Source organism: Hyperolius riggenbachi, chromosome 1 (genome assembly GCF_040937935.1).
Source record: "Hyperolius riggenbachi isolate aHypRig1 chromosome 1, aHypRig1.pri, whole genome shotgun sequence".
NCBI classification, from domain to species: Eukaryota; Metazoa; Chordata; class Amphibia; order Anura; family Hyperoliidae; genus Hyperolius; species Hyperolius riggenbachi.
The window spans coordinates 380,240,379-380,260,456 of record NC_090646.1 but is presented as its reverse complement, the minus strand read 5'-3'; the positions used below and the strand labels follow the sequence as shown (position 1 = coordinate 380,260,456).

Genomic DNA, 20,078 nt, shown 5'->3' with positions numbered 1-20,078 from the left:
AGATTATCTTCTTCATAACAAACTACATAATATGAGTAATTCAGAGGGACCGATTTTTTCAAGACCAGAGCAAAGGTGAAACAGTTGCAGAGCACACCCAATCAAAAGCCTTCTGTATCCTAATGAGCTGCTTTAAGCAATAGTTCCATTTTTGTTCCACAGTTCCTTGAATCAGCTATTTTTCTTAAATTGGTAACGTAATCTCTGGACACACTGTAATAGTATATACAAGGTAAGATTCCTGCAAAGGCCACATAGGCCATGGCCAAGGGAGATTGCTGTCAAATGGAAAGGTTGGACATGGAAAGGGGTATGCCACATATGGAGGAAGAGGAGTAGGCTGCAAATGAATTTTGAAGGCTGAGAATGCGGAGCATGGAAAAGAGGAGTTACTACCTAAGGGAGCCATGCATGAAGGTTATGCATGAAAAAGGGGGGGGGGGTTCACATGTACAGTAATGAGTGTAGGAAGACTCCCAGAATAGGTTGCCTCAGGGCTCCCAGTATAGGTGGCCAGAAGTAGCTCCCCCCATCATAGAAAGGCCCCCAGTATAGGTAGCTAGAGCTCCCCCACCCCAGAATAGGAGGCCAGGAATAACTCCACCCGGTATAGTTAGCTCCCACCAGTATAGGTATCCCCCCATCATATGTAGCCAGAAGTTGCTCCCCAGTATAGGTGGCCAGAAGTATCTCCCTCAGTAAAGAATGACCTCCAGTATAGGTGGCCAGAATTAGCTGCCCCCAGTATAGGCAGCCCCTCCCAGCAAAGAGAACAAGATTGGATATATATATATATATATATATATATATATATATATTCTCCTCCCTAGGAGGAATCTGGCTGCCACTGTGTCCGCCGTGTGTCAACAGCTAAATGGGAGGGGCAAGCTGGCTTTCTCTTCTCTACCCCTCCTCTTCAGTGTGCTGCACTCCAGTGCTTGCAATTGGTGCCACAACTGTCCACGAGCACCGGCCATTGATGCAGTTATGTTAGAAGACAGGGCTCATCCCAGGGAGGAAAACTGAAAATAAAGCTGCGTTGGTGGGTAGGCGGCTATCCACAATAATTTGTGTGATGGGCCAGCCCCGGCCTCAGCTGTCCTTGCATGGGGGGATGCTTTGCAAATGCTGTGGAGCTCCAGTCCCTTGGTCCCCAAACCCCACGAAGATCACGTGATTGGGAGCCAGCGAATGGCAACAGAGGGCCAGATTTATCAAGAACTGCAGAACTGTCTCAGGCATCTTAAGAAATTATTAGATAGTGCAGATTCCTTCTAAAACTGTTGTAAAATAGGAGGCGCTAGGAGGAGTCTCTCAGACAGTGCAGTGTGTGAGGGAAATTACTGTTGCTGAGGTAACCAACACACCCGCTGTATTGATAGCAGCAGGCTCTGAGGAGGAATTCAGCAGGGGGGGAGGAGCACATCACACATCATGTCTAGCCTGCACTCTGCAATCATGTCTAGCCTGCAGTTCTACATCTTTAGTACAGCTATCAAGCACTTCTTATTTTGCGCCAGTTTAGGGATGAATTTGCACTTTTCTTAACCACTTGACGACCAGGGTAATTTCCAGTGATCGGTGCTGCGTGGGCTCTACAGCCCGCAGCACCGATCAGGAGTGCAGCAGGGCGATCAGACTACCCCCCCCCCTTTTTTTCCCACTAGGGGGATGTCCTGCTGGGGAGGTCTGATCGCCGCCGGCTGCTTGCGCTTGCGGGGGGGCTCTTCAAAGCCCCCCTCCGCAGCGCTTCCTGGCCTCCTTCCCTCCCTCCCCGTCCTGCGCCTGATAGGATAGGCTTCTGCCTATCAGATGCCGGCGATCCCCGGCCAATCAGAGGCCGGGGATCGCCGATCTACGTCACGGCGCTGCTGCGCAGCATAAACAGCGGGGATTTCTTCCCCGCGTGTTTACATTTTGCCGGCGAGCCGCGATCGGCAGCTCTCCGGCTGTTCACGGAGACACCCTCCGTGAACTGACATGGAAAGGCCGCTCGATGTTTCCATGGTAACCCGCAGGCGACCAGTTTACGCCAATCGGCGTTAGCTGGTCGTCAAGAGGTTAAAGAGAACCTGAACTGAAAATATAAAGTCAAAAACAACCATACACATGTCATACTTACCTCCCATGTAGTCTACTCCTCAATCTCTCCTGCGTCCTATTTATCCACTGTGATCAATGGATTTCTCTGTCCTCCATTTAAAAAATGGCCATTACCCCCTAAAAGCTTCCTGGTCAGCACACTGTTAAACTGTAATATCACTCACTTGAGCCATAGGGAAACATGGACATGGCCTTGCACATTCAGTTGTAACCAGGGCGGGATTTACCATAAGGCACTGTAGGCACGTGCCTACAGGCGCATGATGATGGAGGGGCGGCTCACTCCACTAACCTAGTGCCTCCATCCTTCCCTATGCTGATTCCTGAGCAGAAAGTAAATGAGAGTTTAGTCATCTGGCTCTCAGCATTCCACTAACAAGATCTCCCTAGCTACCTAGTTACTTAATACTGAGCGTACCTCTGGCTTCCTAATACTAAGGGGCACCTGTAGCTACCTATGATGGGTAAGGGAGAAGTGACAGCTGGGGCAACCAACCAGCACACTTCAGTGCGATTCAGCAGGGGTTTGTATGTTCCTGGAGGGCGAAGTTTAGGGTGCCAGAACATCTGTGTCTATAGGCTTCTGTGATGTAAATCCAGACCTGGTTGTAACTGACAGCTGCTGATATATAACTGACAGCAACTGGTATATTTCAGTTCTGCCAAAATATTGTCAGAACTGGAAGGCATCGCTGTAAGAAGAAAATGGTGAGCCTGGTATTCATTTGCAGCTACTTGATGTGTTTATTTAACCATCTTAGCGGTATGGACCCGCCGATGGCTGCCGCTCAGGCCCTGCTGGGCCGATTTTGTTGGAATAAAAAGCAGCACACGCAGCCGGCACTTTGCCAGCCGCGTGTGCTGCCTGATCGATCCGCCGCTAGCAGCGGCGAAAGAGGGTCCCCCCAGCCGCCTGAGCCCTGCGCAGCCGGAACAAATAGTTCCGGCCAGCGCTAAGGGCTGGATCGGAGGCGGCTGACGTCAGGACGTCGGCTGACGTCCATGACGTCACTCCGCTCGTCGCCATGGCGACGAAGTAAGCAAAACACGGAAGGCCGGTCATTGCGGCCTTCCGTGTTACTTCTGGCCGCCGGAGGCGATCAGAAGAACGCCTCCGGAGCGCCCTCTAGTGGGCTTTCATGCAGCCAACTTTCAGTTGGCTGCATGAAATAGTTTTTTTTTATTTAAAAAAAACCCTCCCGCAGCCGCCCTGGCGATCTTAATAGAACGCCAGGGTGGTTAAAATAATTTTCCTCGCTTCAGGTTCCCTTTAACTGTAGTGCAGCTCTAGAAATTCATGCTAAACTAACTGCCACTATTACTTAGGATTTAAGAAGGTTCTTCTTATCATGCAGAACTGTTCTCCCTGCTGGTTAGAACAGATTAAGAAGAAAAAACTGTCGGTAATGTGTTGACAAATCTCCCCCAGAGAGTGTTCTGCTGTGAAGCAGCATCTTCTACCAGACCCCAGCAGACATCCTGCGCCTGCGGCGTCCTGGAATGATGCTCTGGTCTCTTGCCGCGGCTCAGTTTCGTTTTATACCAACTGGCCAGTCGATGTATACTGCACCTGCACGGCCCTGTCTGCACGCATGCTTGGGTCGCCAGGAGCAACCTGCGCAGACGCAGCATAAGATTTCCGGGTACTGCGCCTGCGCAGGAAGCTCCTGGTGACACAAGGATGACCAGTCGGTGTAAAAGGAAACTGAGCAGTGGCGGGGGACCGGAGCATTGTTCCAGGGACGGCACGTGCACAGGACATCTGCTGGGGGCTGGTAGAAGCCCCAGGTCAGTGAAACTTGTTTTTGTCTAATTGATTTAGGTTCACTTTAAAAGTGCCCTGCATGTGTACATTTTCATATTTTAATCTACAGTAAAAGTGAACCCGAGGTGAGAGTCATATGGTGGATGCCATATTTATTTCCTTTTAAACAATACTAGTTGCCTGGCAGTCCTGCTGATCTATTTGGCTGCATTAGTGTCTGAATTACACTAGAAACAAGCATGCAGCTAATCTTGTCAGATCTGACAATAATGTCAGAAACACCTGATCTGCTGCATGCTTGTGCAGGGTCTATGGCTAAAAGTAAAAAGGTGCGTACACACATGCGACTATAGTCGTTTGAAACGATCGTTCCCCGATCGTTTCGAACGACGATCGTTTAAAAAAAAGCAACCAACGATCATTAAATCTAACGACAGACGAGCTAGATCGTTAAAAACGAACGATCTAGCTTGGCGGATTTTTACCAACGACGATCGTTTGCAAAAGTAGTACATCGTTGGAAACGGTCGTTCGTACTAGGCTTGACATGCGCATTTCGCTATTTCTCCATGAAACTTCTCATTTTTATGCGCAAGCGCAATAGTTGCTTTACGTGATGTAACGTTCGTTCTAACGATCAGATCGTTACACACAATTTAAAACTAACTTTACTTAGGTCGTTCTTTCATCAATTAAAAGTTTGTTCGTCATTCTCAACGAACGATCTTTGTCGCATGTGTTACGTAGCATTAGAGGCAGAGGGTGAGCAGGACAGCCTGGCAGCTGGTATTGCTTAAAAGAAAATACATATGGAAGCCTCCATGTCACCCTCACCTCAGGTTCACTTTAAAGTTTACATTAAATGGAATAGAAGGCATCAATTTCCTAAGAAATTTGCCAAAAACTAGAAAAAAACTTCTTACAGATGAAGAATGAAATGGCATTCCAAGGAGTCACATAGAAATGCAATCCAGACAAGTCCTTTATGGCAAAATCAGAAAATGCCACTCAAGTACTTTGAAATGGTACTAGACCGTTTCAGACAGGTCTCACGTGACCCTTTGTCCATCATATAATTCCAGAAATAATGGTGTGAATTTAACTTAGGGCATGTAGAAAGAACAAACTCCAAAGTTTAACAGATGACCAAAAACCTAATGCTGGGTACACACTTTGAGATTTTCTGGCCGATTTACTGTCAGATCGATTATTTCCAACATGTCCGATTTGCTTTCTGATCGATTTTTGACAATTTTCTGATCGATTTTCGTTAACATTAATAGAAAATCGATGGAAAAATGCTCGGGAATCGATCGGAAAACAAATCGGACATGTTGGAAATAATCGATCTGACAGTAAATCGGCCAGAAAATCTCATAGTGTACCAGCATTAGGTTTTAAGAAGACAAATTTCACCAAGCATTGCTTATTAGCAGGAGGGCTCCTTTATCATACTATACATTGCTGGTGCTTTGGGTCACCCTGAGCTGCTTGGTTACTCTATTATATCTATCTTAGAGCTGCTGTTTACACAGCAAAGGGTTAACAAATTAAAAAAATGCTATGGAATAGTCCTTTCTTGCTCTCTTCGCATTGCTCTGTAAGCTCCGTACATTGCTTAAAACCACTTCGCCACCCGGGTACAGTATATCTACGCTCCTTTGGACTTCAGTTCCCCGCCCGGAGCGTATATATACGCACCCCCCGCAGCTGTCCGCGCTCCCGCTTGCACTCCCGCGATCGTACACGCCGCTGCCCGCTCGCCCCCGGAGATCAATGAACGGGAAAATCCATTCCCGTTAGTTGATCTCTGCCCCCGCAATAATCGGCATGTTGCTATGTGAAGCAACGTGACCATTGTGAAAAATCTCAGTTTCCCAGCCTTCCTTCCTGCAAGCGTCCTTCCGACGCTTGTAGGACGCCTGAAAAACAAATGTGGCCATCTTGTGGCCAAAAAGTAATACTACACCCAAAAACATTTTTCACATACACTATTTACACTATTAATTTTAACTAATTAACTCCCACACTCCTCAATTGTTACCAATATTTTTTTTTGTAATATTAAAATAAATAAAAAAAATTACAATAAAAAAAACTTAAATAGTTACCTTAGGGACTGAAATCTTTAAATATTTATATCAAGAGGGTATAACACTGTTACTTTATAAATTATGGGCTTGTAATTAGGGATAGACGCAAAACTGAAAAAAATGCACCTTTATTTGCATATAAAATATTGGCGCCAAACATTGTGGTAGGGACATAATTTAAACGGTGTAATAACCGGGACAAATGGGCATATAAGTTACATGGATTTTAATTATAGTAACATGCATTATTTAAAAACTATAATGGCAGAAAACTGAAAAATAATGTTTTTTTTTCCAAATGTTTTCCCATTAAAACACATTTAGAATAAAATAATTCTTCTCATAGTGTCCCACCTAAAGAAAGCCTAATTGGTGGTGGAAAAACCAAGATATAGATCATTTTATTGTGATAAGTAATGATAAAGTTATAGGCGAATGAATGGAAGGAGCGCTGAAAGGAGAAAATTGCTCAGATGCTGAAGGGGTAAAACCCCTCAGTTGTGAAGTGGTTAATATTGTAATCCGTGTATTATTCCATTGCTTAATAATTGTAAGAAGTGTAATATTCCATTGCTTTTTCACAGGAAAAAGCCGAGCAACCTCTACTAACTGCGCATGCACGCAGCCGTATTATCACTCATCATAGAAGCACAGACTAATGACTCTCATACACCACCCATTTCTAAACCTTGTCCAATTACAGTGGAGTGGGGTGGGCGTGCCCATGCCCATGTAGCGACAGCAATAGGGGGGGGGGGGGGTTGTGAGCCCTTCAATGAACAAAACTTTATTAGTTATTGAACAAGCCAAGGGAGGACTTCCTTTGTCAGCTGCTCCTCCTTCTCCTGCGCTGGCCCCTACAGCTGGGAGGGCAGGCACAGGTCAGGTCCGGGGGACGCTCGTGTCATTCTGTTTTCAGCACAGCCAGACCTGCGCTGGAGAGGCTCTGCTGCAGTCACCGCTGTAAGGTGAGGAGGGGAGCGCTGCAGTGTACAATGTATGCTCTCATAGACATGACAGAGGAACGAATGTTAGTGTGTATACGGTATACATATTATATATCATGTAATAGCTGCTTTACAGTTCATCAATGTGTTTATCAGTAACACTCCACTGAGTTCTGGTTCACAATGAGCTTGCTGGTTAGTCTGTATTTATCAGTAAAAGACAGCATACAATAGGCTGAAATGTATACAGGATACATTTCAGCCTATTGTATGCTGTCATTTACTGATAAACACCTTGATGAACTGTAAAGCAGCTATTACATAATCAAGTATAAAAGCATTCAAAACAGCATGAGCTGCTTGGATGACGATATGGTCTAAAGCTGGTCATACACTACAATTTTGGTTGTACGGTCTTATTTTTTTAGTGTTGTTATGAAGCACCCCCATCGCCATCATTCTTTTTATTTATAACTTGCCATCATCTAAGTGTAAGAGTCCAGTTCAGGATATTTTCAGTCATTTAGCTCTTATACCTTATTACATTTTCTGAGGATTTATTCTAAAGAACATGTCTTGACAGAAACCTTGTGCGGTGTTGAAACACTGGCAAATACTTTTTGTGATTAGTAAGCTTTATAAGCCTTAAATTTCAAGGTGTGCTGGCTGTATATAAAAATTTACCTAGAATTCATTCATTTTGTCACCCAGTGGAAGTTCTAAACACTTACACTGGTGAACACAATAAGGACTGCTAACCAGTTACTTTACAAATGGATCCAACAATGCTAGCCCTGTCCTAATTAATGCAACATGCTGTCAGTTAACCCAAACATTAAAATCCTTTTGATTATCCTAGCCTGTCAGTTCCAATGCACTTTTGCATTGTATTAAAGCTGACATCATTGCATATAGTGTGGATGAGCCCTTTTATAGAATTATTCTTGCTGTCCTGTTCTGTGCAAAGATGACGACTTAACTACGACTACCTCTGCCACTCCTTGCCCATCTTCCCTTCACTGACTGTGTGGGTAGGTGAGATGACTGTTGTCAGGGAGTAAGTTTACATTATGGGTGGAGAGAGGCAGAGACAGCCACTACATCTAAAGGTCTCCTGATTGATTTTGCTTGGCAGGTTCTGATCATTGTGATTGAATCTCACAAAGATCGATGCCCCATATGGCCGTTTGGTAAGAATTTCAATTGATTTTTCCAGCTGCATTGATCAAAATGACGGTCTGGACGTTAAATTTTAGTTGAAAGGAAGCAGGGCATGGTGGTATGTAATTGCCAGGGGTCCTGGATTGGTGATGGGGGGCCCCCCAGGTGTCATTAGGGCCCCTGCAGCATATTAGCAGCTTCAAAGTGCACTCACCTGTCTCCCAGTCTGTGTTCCTTTGTCTTCATCTTGCCGATGCCTCTTCCATGTGACCTGACTGACAGCACATGATTTTATACATGCTGCCGGGTCACAGAGAAGAAGCATTGAGCAGATGACGATAGGACACAGGAGGGAGCGAGCTAGCCGGACAAGTGAGCGGCAAGCATGCTCTGCCGTGATTACTCTGTAGGAGGAAGACCTGAGGGCCCATCTATAGATTTTGAATAGATTTCATACTGGAAATATATTATACTTTTTTTTTATTTTTCAGTGGTGGCAGTAATAGATCGCTCTCTGATCAGATTCCAATCAGAAAAGGATCTATCTTTTCGGATGGCCATCAAATAATGTATGGGCACCTTTAATCAAGCAACACAAACTTTGCTAATGGTCAGGTTTGCACGGAGCATGGTACTGAAGAATAATCAGAGGTTTAGCTAGGGTTTTCAGTGCCCGGGGACAAAGACACCCCTCTCCCCCTGGACAAAATGGGCGTGGCCATGCATCAAAATATGGTCATGGGTGGAGTCAAATGTAAGAATGCTGTTTAGAAAGGCAGATGTACTCCCTATATATAGCCATATGTGCCTCCTGTCTCCCTGTTTAGGCATGTGTGCTCTATTTCCCCATTCAGATAGTCTGAGCTTCCCCTTTTTAAATAGCCAAATGTGCCCCCCTATAGATAGCCAGATGTGTCCCATTTTTATGCTGCTGTTAACACTTCTGCACTTCCCTGCAGAGGGAGTGAGAGAAGCAGGGACACTTTGGGCAGCGACTGTGCTGAGCCCCCTCACAGTGCTGCGCCCGGCGACATATGTAACCCATTGCCCACCCATAGCTACGCCTCTGGGAATAGTTCACTACGACAATGCAGATCAGTGAATGGATGTAGCAGATTTTTGCAAGTTACAATACATAGTAACAGATGTAGTACAGGTGTCCTCAATTATTCTCCATACCAAATCATTGGGCTAGATGCACAGTGGGGTGTTGCATTCCGTGTAAAGCAGGAAAGCAACAAAATGGAAAGTTGTGCCGCACATTATTCGACCATTGCCTCAATGAAAAGTATGCTTCACTGTTAATGCATGTGTTTTACACCACACCACTCAGTGTGCACGTAGCCTAAATGACTGTTACTGGTTGCCACCTCCTACTGATGTTCTTCTGAGGAGCAGAAACACCAAGCTGGAGGTTACTGCGCCAAAACTAGGTGCCCCATAGCAGTAATGTTATACTGTGCGGGGCGCGTAATGGTAATTTGGGGGTCAATCGCCGGACCCAGAATTACATCTCCCTCTGAGTTGTGACAACTCAGAAGGGGAAAGTATTTTACGATGCCAGGGACTTTAGCAGCGGCAGCAGAGTAGGCTGTCATTCAGCTCACCGGAGGCGTACATATGCGTATGCGTACGCACAGAACAGGCTGATAACTTTAAAGGGAACCTAAACTGTGAAGCATATGGATTTTTCCTTTTAAAATAATACCAGTTGCCTGACTCTCACGCTGATCCTGTGTCTCTAATACTTTCACACTAGAGGGCTTTTTCGGTGTTTTAACGCCATGGCTAAAGTTGGCGTTTTCCAAGGTAAAATGAAAGTCCATAGACTTTCATTTTACCTTTCACATCTAACGCATCGTTTTTGGAGCGTTGCGTTTCATCGCTCCCAGGAGCTTTTTTAGGGCTTACCGTGGCGCTTCTCATTACATATGATAGTAATGTGTTGGCGTTAAAACGCCTTCAAAACTATTTCCAAAGTTCTGCAGCCAAAACGCAGCGTTTTAGCCTTTTTACCGCTGCCTGTAGTGTAAAAGAGCCCTTAGCCAAAGCCCCTCAACAAGCATGCAGATCAGGTGCTCTGACTGAAGTCAGACTGGATTAGCTGCATGCTAGTTTCAGGTGTGTGATTCAGCCACTACTGCAGTCAAAGGCCACATACACACATCAGACCATAGTCTTTTGAAAATAAAAGATCACAGACCAATTTTACCCCCTTCCATGTAGTATGAGAGCCATACCTTCACAGTCTATTCTATGGAGCTGAGCTCCCCATCAGAAAAAACTCTTTGCAAGATGCTGCACACACAGATGCTGTACAGACACAAAAGATCAGCATCTTCAAAATATCTGTTCCTGCCAAAGATCCATTCATAGTCTATGAGATCTGCAGATCATCATACACACTTTGTTTAACTGACATTCATCTGCAGATCAGACAATCCATCCTGGTGGATCTGATCTGCAGATGAAGGTCTGTTAAACAAGGTGTGTATGAGGCTCTGCAGATATCATAGACTATGAATGCATTTTGCAGGAACGGATCTTTTGCAGGAACAGATCTTTTGCAGATACTGATCTTTTGAATGTTTACAGCATCTTTGTGTGCAGCATCTTGCAAAGGTTTCTGTCTGATGGGGAGTTCAGCTCCATAGAATAGACTGTGTAGGTATGGCTCTCATACTACATGGAAGGGGGTAAAATTGGTATGTGATCTTTCATTTTCAAAAGACTATGGTCTGATGTGTGTATGAGCCTAAAGAGATCAGCAGAGCTGCCAAGCAAATAGTATTGTTTAAAAGGAAACATCCATATCCCTCTCAGTTAAGGTTCCTTTTAAGGCCTGGGGCCCGCGATTGCAAAAAAATAACCTATTTAAAGGGAACCTAAACTGAGAGGTCAGCAAAAGCTCGGTATACAGAGGCGCCAGAGTAGAGTAAAACGTTTTAAAAACCATTTAAAAGCAGAGGGGGATGTTAGGGTGGACTTACCTCCCTCTTACAAAAAAGAAAACTCACTCGAGTCTTGATAAAACAGAATTGACAAATAATTTATTCAACTCCACAAATGCAACGCGTTTCGCGGGCGTGACCCCGCTTCTTCAGGCAAAAATGGGAGCACAACTCAGTGGGTCAAGCAGTAGGTTTGAGCGCCTCTGTATACCGAGCTTTTGCTGATCTTCTAGTCCACCCTGGGTGGAGGGGTGCATCCCCATCTACTATCTACAGAGAGCGACTTCTTAACCTGAATGGGGTCAGGTCCTAATGCTCCCCACCTGCATTTAAAGTGGTTGCCTATGGGTAACCCGTGTTTGTGAGTATATACACATAAAATTGTATTGAACTCTTCATTTTACCTGACAATACTGCACCATATTGGGCTCTCGATTCTCTTTTTGTTTTTAAGCTAAACGGAGAGGGATATGGATGTTTCCTTTTAAACAATACCATTTGCTTGGCAGTCCTGCTGATCTATTTGCCTGCAGTAGTGGCTGAATCACACACCTGAAACAAGCAGGAAGCTAATCCAGTCTGACTTCAGTCAGAGCACCTGATCTGCATGATTGTTGAGGGGCTGTGGCTAAAATCCGCATGAGAGTTAGGCAACTGGTATTATTTTAAAAGTAAAAATGCATATCCTTCTCAGTTTAGGTTCCCTTTAAAAACAATTTTGCCACTGAAAAGCGGAGCGATTTCCAAGCAAAGCATTTTTGGACCCTGCTTTCATCTACGGAATTGCATAAAACATGCTGTGCGATCAGGATTTCAACAAATCACAATTAGTCCTGTGGGATCATGGCCATTCCCTTTCAGCCGTAAAGCACTTTTGGAATTGCTGGAAAGCATAAATCACTGCTGGAAGCAATCTAGTGGGTCCCAAGCCTATCAGATTTTAGTCATGTATGGTCAAATCTAAAGTTGCTTGGCAACCAGCCTTCCATAACATTGTGTTGTGCAGTGAATTCCTTCTTTGTTAAAGCAAACCTTGAGCAAAAGAAAGTGTGATATAATGAATTGTATGAATAGAACACTAGTAGCAAAGGAAAGAGTCTTGTATTTTTATTTTCAGTTCTATCGCTTTTTTTTAATATAACATTGCATCATTCTGTTACAGTTGCAGGTTTAAAACCACACTCTCACCTTTAAGCTATAAAACAAGCCAGAAATACTGACCCTTTGAACTTTTCTGCAGTAAAACTTTATCTCAAGCTGTCTCTCACTGTTTCTTGGCTGTTTAAGTGCTTCAGAAAACAGGACTGTATTCAACCCAAGATGGGTTGATTAGCTCAAAGAAGCTCTTTTGCATAGATTACTGATTTTTTTTTTTTAACTCTTCCTGTACTGGAAAATATGAGACTCTTTTCTTTGCTACTAATGTTCTATTTTTTTTAGCAGTACTACTCATACAATTCATTATCTCATACGTTTATTTTCACTTCAGGTGTGCTTTAAGCGACAGTGCATAAAGACTGGCAAAACATCAGATTTTTTTTTTTTCAAAATGTGTGGACCCCTTAGCAGGTTACCTCCTATGAAAGGTGTAAGTTGTGTAATTAAATTTCACTGAACATTATATTTAATCTTTAGTTTGTAGCTGCTATACCTTGGTGGAAACCATAGTAACAGCACATAGCTTTGAGTTAAAGGGACCCTGAGCACTGATGAAAAAAATTGGGACTTAGCTAGTGCAGGACCCTTACGGCGACGCGCGTGATGACTCCACAGGTGATGGCTGGCCGGGTCTCTGTACTGCGCACTTTCCGGAGCCACCAGTGGAACCACTGCGGGGACCCAGAGAACACTGGGGGAACTCGTGGGCTGGAGGAAGCCCCAGGTAAGTCCCAATTTCATTTTTAATCACTGCTCAGGGTCCCTTTAAAGTGCTAGTTATACTTAGAGAGAACTTGAGACAAATACAACATAAGGATTTATACTTACCTGGGGCTTCCTCCATTCCCCTGTAGGCTGTCTGCTTGATCTCAGTCCTCTCGAACCTGGCTGTTCTCCCACAGTGGAGTCTGCGATCCAGCCAGGTATTATACCACTCACTGCACATGTATGGTCCAGGCTGCACCCACCCCATGATTGTGTTTCTGTGGCTAGGAACATTCTGCACAAGCGCAGTTACAATCTTACTGAATTGTGTATGCTCAGTATGCTTTCAGCCACAGGATTGTGCATACGCAGCGGCCCAAGAGTGTGTCAGTTTAAGAATTTATTGTGCCAGACTACAGTAGAATGAAGGAGACTGGGAGGACAGCAATCAAGCAGACGGCCTACAGGGGCTGGAGGAAGCCCTAGCTTAGTATAAATCCTTATGTTCTATTTGTCTCAGGTCCTCTTTAAAGTGGTCTGAAAGCCAGCATTTCTACTTTGCGCTAAAAGATTCCTCACAGCTTGAAAGCTACTATCCCAGAAAAAAGTTCTATCAGAACATCACTGAAATGGTTAAACAAAAGCACTTTGTCCTGCTATTCAGCTTCAATCCGCATCCAAACTGTAGATAACAGTATCTTTGTTTACATGCCAATGTTGTTACAATGCGTGTAAAGACAGTCTAATGCTGGGAATACACGTTACGTTTTTTGCGAAGAATCGTTTCAATAGATGCCTTCAATGATAAAATTCCGACATGTCCGATTCTCCGCTCGATTCTGTTTCACTCGATTTCTCATAAAAGTGAATGAAAAAAAGATTTTTTAAAAAATTAGCGGAAGATAAGACAATAATGCGCACACACACCGCCGCCGGGAGTGTACTACACCTGTGCAGCACTATTGCGCAGGTGCAGAATGCTCCTGGCTATGGAAGTGGCATGCGGCTGGACTGCGCTGACTGGCTGAATTACCAGGACTCATAGCAGAAGATCCAGGTGGTGGTGGACAGCGAGGGACTGATTAGCCTGAAGGGGGCTTGAAGAAGCCCCAGGTATGTATAAAACTTGTCTTTTCATCCTTCTCAGGTACCATTTAATTCGTAGTCACCAAACCAAATTAACATATCAAATTATTTGATTTCATGAGCAAAGTGAGTGCATACATTAGCATAAATCAGAATCAACGCAGAATTATTTCCATCTCATTGACCATCTCTATTAGTGACACAGCTACACATCAGGCTTTATACTTACAGCATAGATGTTGTTTAGTATATATGTTACGGCCAGAACCCGAAGTGTGGCCCCTTCTAGTTCTGGCCGGCCACTTCGGGTTCTGGCCGGCCAATGCGCGAAGTGGCCGCAGCGCAGCGGCCAATGTTAGAAATGGAATGTTTCCTTTTATTATGAATGTAGTTTTCCGGCCGTCTCTGGCCAAAATGTAGCAAAACAGTTCGTTCATTAAATGAAATGAAGCTGGCGGCAATGTAGAAGGATGAAGCCGCCCGGCTTCTGCTCCGCCTCCTCTCCTCCGCCCCTGCCTCTCTCTCTCCTCCCCGATACTGGCAGCGGGGGACATGCGTGTCCCCCCCAGAGTCGTTCGTCGCGGCAGGCAATCCTGTCGTTCGTCCCTGCAGAGCGGGTGCTGGCAGAAGCAATGTCTGCAGCCTCCCCGCTCTGCTTTCCTGACGCCACGAATGACTCTCGGAGACACGCGTGTCCCCGCCGGCTGCCCGAAGAAGAGAGAGAGAGAGAGAGAAGAGGCGGAGGAGAGGAGGCGGAGCCGCCAGCTTCATTTCATTCAATTAACAAACTGTTTTGCTACATTTTGGCCAGAGACGGCTGGAAAACTATATTAATATTAAAAGGAAACATTCCATTTCTAACATTGGCCGCTGCGCTGCGGCCACTTCGCGCATTGGCCGGCCAGAACCCGAAGTGGCCGGCCAGAACTAGAAGTGGCCACACTTCGGGTTCTGGCCATAACATATATAAGAGATTCCTGTGTACACATCATTATATACAGTCACAATCAGATGTGTATATCTGCCTTTAAAATACGGGGACTGCTTTATTGAAGCAGCACAAGTAACTAATTTTGATTGGTTTATTTCATTTTTGTGGACTAAGCACAGCTATTACTGTATGTACAGTATAAATTATTTATGATGACTATTATCTGAGAAATAGAACATTTTATCATTTTCTATTTTAATTACATTTTAAATTCTTTAGGAGTCAGAGTCGGTGCATTTTTTCCTGACTCCAGGCACCCAAAATTGACCCGACTCCGACTCCACAGCCCTGATTCGTAGACAGACAATATTACTTGTGCACAAAAGCATATATGATAACACTATGAGTAATAAAAAGTAGGAAAAAAACATTTTTATTGAATGTTATGTCTGAGTTTCAGACCACTTTAAAGGGAAGCTTAAGGCTGGTTTCACACCAGGACGTTGCGTTTTAGAGAACGTTATGGTCGCATAACGTGCCCCTAATGCAACTCCTGGTGCTCCCTGCTTTGGACGTCAGAGTGAGCCGCGTTGTGCAGCTCACTCTGGCGTCCGTGATGCCGTGATGCGCACTCTTGGATGCATGCGGCATCACGTGGTCCCGCCGGCCAAGCGCCGCACAGAGCGGCCGCTCCAGGAAGTAAACACTGCACGTCACTGAGTGCAGTGAATATTAATTAGCCATGTGCCTGGCCGCTCTCCGCTCCTCCCCAACGTTACTGAGCATGTGCAAACAGTCTAACGCGGCTCTGCCGCTTACAAAGTACTGCATGCAGTACGTTATATTATGGCGCAGCGTTACACTGTAACACAACGTGGGCACTGTGAACAGCCCATTGATTTTTCATTGCTGTGCGGTGGGGTGCGTTACAGGCTGCTCTAACGTGCGCCTGTAACGTCCCACTGTGAAACCAGCCTAAGTGAAATAGAAAAAAAAAAAAGAAATTGCTACTGCACTAACAGGCCAGCTTTGCAAGGGTCGTCGCTGCTGGCCGGAGGGGATCAGGAGAACATCGTGGACACGGTACAAGTCCAGGGGTCCTGGAAGAAGCCCCAGGTAAGTTAAAATCTATTTTTTTTTTTTTTTAATTTCACTTAGAGTGAACCAGAGACGAAGCACTCTACCATATATATCAGTGGGAACATTAGAGAAAACGCTTACCCTGCTCTCTGTTTTAGCCTTCACTATAGCTGAGTCATTATAGCAGAGCCAGAAGGGGGCAGGCTTGGGCTTGAAAAGACATCTGAGAAGACAGACTCAGCTATGATTCCTGAGCAAAGCCAGACTGAATGCTCAGTTAGGGATTTTATCAGGGCTGATAAGAAGCAAGCTGAGCAGCAGTGAAGGATGAAACAGAGAGCAGGGTAGGTGTTTTCTGTAATGTTCCCACTGATGTATATGGTAAAATATAAGAGGGTGCTTCGTCTCTGGTTCACTTTAAGCTTCCCTTTTAAATGTACTTAAAATAAGTACAAATCAGATCCTGAATAAGGCAAAAATTCTTCTAGTATTTGTTTACCCCTTTTTTTTTTTTCTTTTTTTTTTTTTTATTTACTGATACAGTAATACAGTACAGAATCATCAGCTAAATACTGCTGCCTGGGGCTTTCTCCAGTCCCTTGCAGCCGGCATGTCCCACACCGCAGCTGCTGGCCCGGGGTCCCGCCAGTGCAGAGGCCGACCTCGAGGTTGTCCTTACTGCACCTGCACGAACACCTCTGTCAATAAAGTCCACATTGTCCGCAGTGGCCTGCGCCGGCTGAGAGCGGAGCTGCAGCGTGGGATATGTCGGCTGCAAGGGGCTGGGGGAAGACCCAGGTAAGTATATAAGGGGGCAGCAGTATTTAGCTGATGATTCCTTTAAAGATTTTTTTTTTTTTTTTTTTTAAATATTTAAAAAAAAAGTCAGATACTCACCTAAGGAGAGGGAGGCTCTGGGTCCCATAGAGCTTTCCCTCTCCTCTCCCGGTCCCCGCTGTTGCGCTGGCTCCCCCGTAGCGGTATTCGACCGTTTCGGTCAAATACCACTGTCTCCCGGCCGAAGGGAGGCTTCGGAAACGCTTCGGGAGCCCTAGTGCTCCCGAAGACGGGGCGCTGTATACTGTGCGAGCGCCCTCTATGATGCACTCGCGCATACGCAGTACTCGGCTCCCGAAGACTTCTGAAGTCCCCTCGGCGGGGGAAAATAACGGGGGCACCGGGAGAGGAGAGGGAAAGATCATTAGGACCCGAGCCTTCCCTCTCCTTAGGTGAGTATCTGACTTTTTTTATTTAAATGGGTTCCCATTAGCTTTAAAGCAAACCTGAAAATACTTACCTCACTAGTGGGAAGCCTGTGGATAGTCCAGAGGCTTTCCGAATCCATCTCCAGTCCATCGATCCAGCTTTGAATAAACTATTCTGCACTGGGCATGTGTGAGTACCGTCTGCACATGCCCAGTAGAACAGCTGTACATGGTTTGTTTGTTTTTTTTTTCCCCTTTTCTTGGATGCGCTTGTTTACGGCCGCACTCCTGTCCAGAAAAAGGACATATCTGACCCACTAGTTCGGTGGGCTGGAGAAGCATCTGGGAAGCCTCTAGACTATCCAGATGATTCCCTCTAATGAAGTATCTGTTATATTTTTTGATGTTTCAGGATTGCTTTAAAGGGAACCCAAGGTAAGAGGTACAGTATATGTCATATTTATTTCCTTTTAAACAATACCAGTCACCTTGCTGTCCTGCTGATCCTCTGTCTCTTTTAGCCATAGACCCTGGACAAGCATGCAGCAGATCGGGTGTTTCTGACATTATTGTCAGATCTGACAAGATTAGCTGTATGCTTGTTTCACGTGTGATTCAGACACTATTGCAGCCAAATAGATGAGACCTGCCAGACAACTGGTATTGTTTAAAAGTAAATAAATATGGCAGCCTTTATATCCTTCTCACTTCAGGTGTCCTTTAAGCCTTTTAAGCCAACTGAAACATAATTGCACTACTTGCACATTTAAGCAGGGGTCCCCAACCTTTTTGGCCCGGGGACCGGTATCCACACCAAACTTTTCGCCGGGAAGGGTGGGAGGGCAGAATGGGGTTTGGGGGGGTGTGGTTGATGGGCGTGGTGGGTTTCAGGGGGGAGGGGCTTTGGTGCGGCAAAGGTAGCCAGGTACAGGTATGGGGTATCTAGGTATAGCTGCCCCAGTATAGGGAGTATAGCTGCCCCAGTATAGGGAGTATAGCTGCCCCAGTATAGGGAGTATAGCTGCCCCAGTATAGGGAGTATAGCTGCCCCAGTATAGGGAGTATAGCTGCCCCAGTATAGTTACCCCAGTATAGGGAGTATAGCTGCCCCAGTATAGTTACCTCAGTATAGGGAGTATAGCTGCCCCAGTATAGCTGCCCCAGTATAGGGAGTATAGCTGCCCCAGTATAGCTGCCCCAGTATAGGGAGTATAGCTGCCCCAGTATAGGGAGTATAGCTGCCCCAGTATAGGGAGTATAGCTGCCCCAGTATAGGGAGTATAGCTGCCCCAGTATAGGGAGTATAGCTGCCCCAGTATAGGGAGTATAGCTGTCCCAGTATAGGGAGTATAGCTGTCCCAGTATAGGGAGTATAGCTGTCCCAGTATAGGGAGTATAGCTGTCCCAGTATAGGGAGTATAGCTGCCCCAGTATAGTTGCCCCAGTATAGGGAGTATAGCTGCCCCAGTATAGTTGCCCCAGTATAGGGAGTATAGCTGCCCCGGTATGGGGGAGGGGGGGGCAGAATGGGGTTTGGGGGTGTGGTTGATGGGCGTGGTGGGTTTCAGGGGGGAGGGGCTTTGGTCGGGTGCGGCAAAGGTAGCCAGGTACAGGTATAGGGTATCTAGGTATAGCTGCCCCAGTATAGGGAGTATAGCTGCCCCAGTATAGGGAGTATAGCTGCCCCAGTATAGCTGCCCCAGTATAGGGAGTATAGCTGCCCCAGTATAGTTACCCCAGTATAGGGAGTATAGCTTCCCCAGTATAGTTACCCCAGTATAGGGAGTATAACTTCCCCAGTAGAGGGAGTATAGTTTCCCCAATATGAGGATTATAGTGGCCCCAGTATAGGTAGTTACCCACCAGGGCAGCCACTGTGTTACCTTAGCTGGCGGACGCTTCCTCTTTCACATTGCGCTGTCCGCCCCGCTCCTCCATGCCTGTGTTTTTATTCACAGCAGCGCGTCTCCCGGCTGCTGCGTACAAGCAGGAAGTGGCTTCCTGTAGTGGCGATGTATATCGCCGTTACCAGGGGAACTGCTGCCCTGCTTCCTGCCTGTTCGCCGCAGCCGGTAGACGCGCTGCTGTGAATGAAAACGCAGGCATGGAGGAGCGGGGCGGACAGCGCAATGTGAAAGAGGCAGCGGCCGCCGGCTAACGTATCATTAGTGGCTGGGGGAGCAAGAGGCCCAGCCAGAAACTGCCCACGGACCGGCAGTGGGCCGCGGCCCAGTGGTTGGGGACCCCTGCATTAAAGGCACTGAAGTGAGAGTGATATGAAGGCTTCCATATTTACTTGCTTTTAAGCAATACAAGTTGCCTGGCTGCTCTTTATTTAGATTGTAGCGGTGCGGCACACATGCTCTGATTGTTCAAAATTCAGTGACATACTTCCTGTCCAGCAGGGAGCATGTCACCGAGCAAGGGGCGGAGCTAACCAAATTACCCTGTTGGCAAACTCTACTGCAGGGTGATTGAAAGACAAAAGGGTGCCATGCAATTGTCCTATGACAGGAAACCCTACTGCAGGACAATCGCACCGCACCAAGTGTACAATTTGGCCTAAATGAATTGATTAGGTAAATATACGGCAGTTCCTTTCCTGCATCAGTGCAGATTTCTATGTTGTTCATCCATTACTTTTGAAGACTACTAGTGTAGTACCATTTCTTGCACTGATGCAGATTGTAATGCTGGTTGCCTGACTATCCTAATCAGGGGTGTAACAATAGACCATGCAAGGGATGCCTCTGCACGTAGCCCAGAAGCCACAGGGGGCCCGTGGGGGGAAAAGTTTGAGAGACTGACAGCTAAGGGCATGGAGAGAAAAAACGAATTCTGCTCTCGCACCATTGTTATATTGACTGCATGTGTCCACCACACAGATAAGGAC

At 45.8% G+C, this 20,078-nt stretch overlaps 1 protein-coding gene across 1 annotated transcript in view; it reads left to right on the top strand.

Annotated features, from left to right (window-relative positions):
* Positions 1 to 6,774: 6,774 nt before the first annotated feature.
* The window catches only part of ACO1 (aconitase 1), a 90,599-nt gene continuing 77,295 nt past the window's right edge, over positions 6,775 to 20,078 (top strand). Inside the window, exon 1 of the mRNA XM_068234368.1 lies at positions 6,775 to 6,929. The gene's annotated coding sequence lies outside the window, so the exon portion shown is untranslated. The remainder of the gene's footprint in view (positions 6,930 to 20,078) is intronic.